The sequence below is a fragment of the Mastomys coucha genome, unplaced genomic scaffold (genome assembly GCF_008632895.1).
Source record: "Mastomys coucha isolate ucsf_1 unplaced genomic scaffold, UCSF_Mcou_1 pScaffold15, whole genome shotgun sequence".
Lineage (NCBI taxonomy): Eukaryota > Metazoa > Chordata > Mammalia > Rodentia > Muridae > Mastomys > Mastomys coucha.
In genome coordinates this window covers 112,635,793-112,641,672 of record NW_022196897.1, presented here as the reverse complement: position 1 = coordinate 112,641,672, position 5,880 = coordinate 112,635,793, and the positions used below count along the sequence as shown (strand labels likewise).

General features: G+C 43.2%; 1 protein-coding gene across 2 annotated transcripts in view; it reads right to left on the bottom strand.

Moving 5' to 3' along the window:
• Blvra (biliverdin reductase A) overlaps positions 1 to 5,880 on the bottom strand; it is a 22,871-nt gene extending 16,991 nt beyond the window's left edge. The window contains exon 1 of one of the 2 annotated variants that reach the window (XM_031371797.1): positions 5,784 to 5,880. The gene's annotated coding sequence lies outside the window, so the exon portion shown is untranslated. The remainder of the gene's footprint in view (positions 1 to 5,783) is intronic. The other variant, XM_031371799.1, reaches the window with a different exon arrangement.

The following is a 5,880-nucleotide window of genomic DNA, read 5'->3' as shown; positions in this document are numbered from 1 at the left end:
ATACACACATGAATATATAAGAAGTCTGTTGGGTGTGGTGGCCAGTGCCTTTTTATCCCAGCACTGGGAGGCAGAGGCAGGTGGATCTCTGAGAATTTGAGGCCAGCCTGGTCTACAAAGCAAGTTCCAGGTCAGCCAAAGCTACAATGAGAAAAGGAAAAAAAAAAATTGTTCAGTGAATTTTGTCTTGGGATCAGGACAGAATTCCCAATGTACCATTTGCAAACTGGTGATCTCAGCATAGATGATTATAAAATCAAAATACCTAGCAACTCCAAAAGGCACTGAAGATGCTCTCTGTATCAAATTTCAGCAAAATATGAAAAATGTAAAAATAAACAAGTACCTCCACCTCATTAGCAACAATTAATAGGGTTAATAAGGTAAAATTAAATGCATATCAAAGAATTATTCTTTTTTTTTTTTTTTTGTGATTTGAGACAAAGTTTCTCTGTGTAACCCTGGCTGTCCTGTAACTCAGAGATCTGCCTGCCTCTGTGCTGAGATTAAAGGTGTGCACTACCACTGCCCGGCTGAAATAATTCTTTACAAATCCATTCTCTGATACTTTTCAGTGAATGATTTACCTTTACATCTATCTTATATACCTGTAACACGGAGCAATGCAAAACTGTCTCATGTGAAAAAGGCTGCTGTTTGATTTTTACCAATGAAGAGCAGGGAGCCAGGTCAGAGAAGCCGGGGAAGCAGCCGGCTGACCATCCTCCTCAGGCCAGAAGCAATGCCCCTTCCTCATGCTGTCTCAAAAAACCCCTTCAAACTGAATGCCCCTCCCTTCTACTTCCTGTGTGTCTCTCTAACCACCCTCCCAACTCCCTCTTACTCTTTTTTTCTCAATAATTTTATATTCATTTCTTGTCACCGGGTTGCTTATGCCACCTCTTGACCTATGGTTGATTTTATTTAATCTTATTTACAATATTTACAAAGAAAGCTTTTGGATTAAAGGTGTGTGCTTAGGCTGAAACTGACTAGACACAGGTTTTTGCAGTAAATAACACAATCTCTCTGGGTTTACAGTATGATCAAAAATCCTGCAACAGGCCAGACCCTCGGCTCCTCTAGTGTTGACATGCTGTTTTGTAATTCTCTTGATTCAACTGCAAGTGTTTGGCTTGCTCTGGCTGAGAGTTCTTAGCATCTCTTCTGTTCCTAGGGGGACAGATAGGTATATGTAAACTAGGCTGAGGCTTGACTAGTCAAAGCCAAGTAGGCCTCCGGGGCCTATGTGCAAAAACATAAATGGGCATAATGCCTTCATTCTTACCTCAGCCATCCAACTCCCCAGAAAGAGCTACCCCTCCCCAGTCTTCCATACCAGCCCCACTCATGAGATCCAGGCTCATTTATTCTTTCCATCTTCATTTCAAAGGGTCTACCTTCTACAATGGAGCTGAAGGATGGATCTTGGCCTTTCTAGGTAAGTGGATGGAAAAGAAGATCCTCATTTTACATGAGAAATAAGACTTAAATCTTTCATCTTTTCCCTTCTATGTGTAATTTAGATTTATCTATACATACATCTATTAAATGAGATAATATGCAGCAAGTTACCCTGTAGAGAGCTCTTGGTGCCACCTCTAGAAATTGAGCAAGAATTTGACCTTGGGCTGCGACAAGAAAGTAGGCTCAGGCAGGAATTTGACATTGGGCTAGGGCAAAGAAGAATGCTAAAGAACTTGATCATCTTTATAAGTCCCTGAATACCTGGGGACTTGTTAATTGCCTAGTTTGTTCCTTGACCTAGAACTGACCTTATTCTTTGCATGTACTTAGAATGGTATAAAAGCTGACAGGGAAAAAATAAACCCACTGGGCCTCAGTACTGACTGGAGTCATGTTGTAGTGTTGTGTAATTGTTTTTCAATCCTCCCTCCCTCCCTGGTGACCCCCTTGACTGACTGAGCTGGCTTGGTCAATACTGAGTAATGGATATCTCAGTATATATTTAAAATATATTTATCATAGCTTAAAATAGAAGAGCATATCCATATTTAAGAGAGCTAGTAACTGAAATAATTTCTTTTTAAACATTTATTTATTATTATATCTAAATACACTGTAGCTGCTTTCAGACACACCAGAAGAGGGCATCAGACCTCATTATAGATGGTTGTGAGTCACCATGTGGTTGCTGGGATTTGAACTCAGGTCCTTCGGAAGAGCAGTCAGTGCTCTTAACCGCTGAGCCATCTCTCTAGCCCCCTGAAATAATTTTTTAACAACTCAATTTTAAAGCTGATTTGAATGAAACCCAGACATTCTGGGGCCCCATCCATGTTCCTTTTTTTTTTTTTAAGGTAATATTGGCCAACAGTTATTTTATTTTATTTTTTTTAGATTTATTTTATTTATTTTATGTGTATGAGTACACTGAAGCTGTACAGATGGCCATGAGCTATCATGTGTGTGGCTGCTGGGAATTGAACTCAGGACCTCTGTCAGCCCCGCTGGCTCTGGCCTTGCTAGCTCCGGCTGGCTCACTCCAGTGTAATTCACTGTAGCTGTCTTCAGACACACCAGAAGAGGGCGCCAGATCTCGTTACGGGTGGTTGTGAGCCACCATGTGGTTGTTGGGATTTGAACTCAGGACCTTTGGAAGAACAGTCAGTGCTCTTATAAGCTGAGCCATCTCACCAGCCCCCATCCATGTTCCTATTTTATTTTATTTGTTTTGTTTTGTTTTGTGAGACAGGATTTCTCTGTGTAGCTCTGGCTGTCCTGGAACTTGCTTTGTAGTTCAGGCTGGCCTGGAACTCACAGAGATCTGCCTGCCTCTCCTTCTCGAGTGCTGGGATTAAAGATGTGCTCCACTATGCCCGGCTCCCCAATGTTCTGAGGCTTGTTCCAGGTCACGATCTCACTTCCCTATGCTACAACTACTTGGTCTGGTAATTACAGGAAACCATGAGCCACTTGAACCCATCGAAACCTGCTGACCATACCAAGCAATATTGCAAAAACAAGGGACCAAAAGAGTCAAAACTTCGAAACAAGCAAAATATCTTTGGGTCTAACTTTGGTTTCTAACATTAAAAACTGTAATTATGACATTTTTTAGAGATCTCCAGTTAAGTAAGGTCTGGGGAGATTGCTCAGCAGTTAAAAGATAAGCTAACATCCAAAACTCCAAGATTTACAGATAAGATGTTTTCATTAATAACCGCAGCAACACAAGCATGGTACTGGACAGGTGGCTCAGCAGTTAAGAGCACTTGCTGTTCTTGCATAGGATCAGAATTCAGTTCCCAGAACTCATGTGAGGTGATTTGCAGATGTGTGTAATTCCAGCTGCAGGGGATTTGCCACCTTGTGTTGTTATCCTCAGGCATGTACATATATAAACACACACACAAATATACACACATGTACACAAATAATGTCTTTGTTTTGTTTTTCGTTTTTGTTTTTGTTTTTGAGACAGGGTTTCTCTGTGTAGCCCTGGCTGTCCTGGAACTTACTCTGTAGACCAGGCTGGTCTCGAACTCAGAAATCCGCCTGCCTCTGCCTCCCAAGTGCTGGGATTAAAGGCGTGCGCCACCATCACCCGGCACAAATAATGTCTTTTAAAATTTTTATTTACATTAGTGTTCTGCCTCCACGTGTATCTGTGTGAAGGTGTCATGTCCCCCGGAACTGGAATTACAGACAGTTGTGAACTGCTATGTGTGTGTGCTGAGATTTGAACCTGGGTCCTTTGGAAAAGCAGCCAGTTCTTTTAACCACGGAACCATCTTTCTAGCCTTAATATTATACATTTTTTTTTTTTCCGAGACAGGGTTTCTCTGTGTATCCCTGGCTGTCCTGGAACTTACTCTGTAGACCAGGCTAGCCTCTAACTCAGAAATCCGCCTGCCTCTGCCTCCCAAGTGCTGGATTAAAGGCGTGCGACACCACTGCCCGGCAATATTATACTCTTTAAAAAGGCCTAGCCTGTCTTTGAGAACCTCCAGACTACAGGGGTACAGAGACAACGGCTCCTTTGGCAATGGTGTCTGGCCAATAAAGAATCACTGAATGGTGAAGGAAGGGAGGAAGGATTACTTATGCTGCCTTTGGCCACAGTTGTTACAGCCCTGAAGAAGGTATAGGAGAGCTCAGGCTACCTCTGCCTTACTCCAGCCTTGCTCTGAGACCCCCCCACCCCCCACACCTTCAGAGCAGCATAGAAACAGTAGTCCACTGACGTTCACCCTCGGCTGCCACCTTCCACTCACTGATTTCCACAACTCTACAATTTTTCTACAATGAAGGCCAACAACAATTCTTTCTTTTTATTCCATTTTTTCAAGATTTGTGTGTAAATTTTGTTCTTGAGGGAGGATTTCGCTTTGTAGCCCAGAGTGGCATGAAACACCACTCTGTGGCCTAGGCTGACCTCACACTCTCAGCAACTCTCCTCCCTCAACCTTGATTTATAACAAGACCTATGGAATAAAATATAATAGCTATACAGATGTATATAATTTATATATATCAAAATAGTAACAATAATTATGTCTCGGAGTCATGTAAGTTTCAGCAAAGTTTGTTTCTTAGTTCTAAAAGTTCAAATATAGTTAGCCACACATATTTCTTAGTTTTCCAGCTATCAGAAGCTCCTTGACAATACTTCTGTCTACCATGTGACTTCAATATGTGCTATTCTGGAATGTAGCATGGAAGAAAGAGATATGTATATTTATTAATACAATCTATTACAATAAAAATGAGCTCTAGTATTCTAGTTCAATAAGAACTTAAATTGTTCAATAAGAACAATTTTAAAAAATTCTTGGAATATAGAAATTTCATTAATTATGGGGGTACTTTCCAGTACAATATTGTTTGCTTTGTGTATTGTGAGTGCTAATATTTATAAAATCTTCCGTTGAACATTCTCCTTTATGCCCACTTGTACAAATGAGGACACTGCGACCCAATAACAGCTGTAAGCTGGAAAACTGGTATTATATAACATTAAGTAGAAAAATATCTAGATCCAAAACTGCACAAGCATAACGGGTTTCTCGGTGTAGCCCTGGTTGTTCTGGAACTCGCTCTGTAGATCCGGCTGGCCTTAACTCAGAGACCTGCCTGCCTCTGCCTTCCATGTGCTGGGACTAAAGAGTGCACAACCACCGCTGGGCTTTTAATTTTTTTTTTTTTAAGTAGGACCTAAACTCAGTCTTATCTCCGAGCTCCAGGTTCTTCAGATAAGCATGCAGTTTAAAATTCAAGACTCACACGGTCTTCCAACACGCTTTTTCTTTCAGTTATCAAAGAATAAAGTAAGCTAGGAGAGGTTATAAAAGACACTCCTGGCGCCAACCGGGGGCTCAGTCCCCCAGTCAGTGCACGTTCCCCCCACCTGCCTCACCTACATAAGGCCCGTAGCCATCAGTACTTTTTTTTTTTTGAGACAGGGTTTCTCTGTATAGCCCTGGCTGTCCTGGAACTCACTCTGTAGACCAGGCTGGCCTCGAACTCAGAAATCCGCCTGCCTCTGCCTCCCAAGTGCTGGGATTAAAGGCATGCGCCACCACCACCTGGCCCCCATCAGTACTTTTAAACGAGATGGAGACTCGGTTTCTTTACAGTCTTTACTCAGGAATGCTGGCTTCCTGGGAGGAGCCTCCGGCCGCTGCTAGGCCTGCAAAGAGCTCCGCAAAGAGAAGCTGGCAGCCAGGATCCCGGATCCGGAAAGGACCGCACGTGGCCCCAGTCGGCCTCGGCCCCAGGACCGCGCGCCCAGCCCCGCGCCCCTCCCGGCCAGCTCTCACCTCACCAGCGCCGGCTCCAGCTCTCCCCCAGCACGGCGTCCCCGCAGCTCCGGTAGTGGGTGAGCGCTACTAGGATTCGATTGGCTGTCCAGCTGGT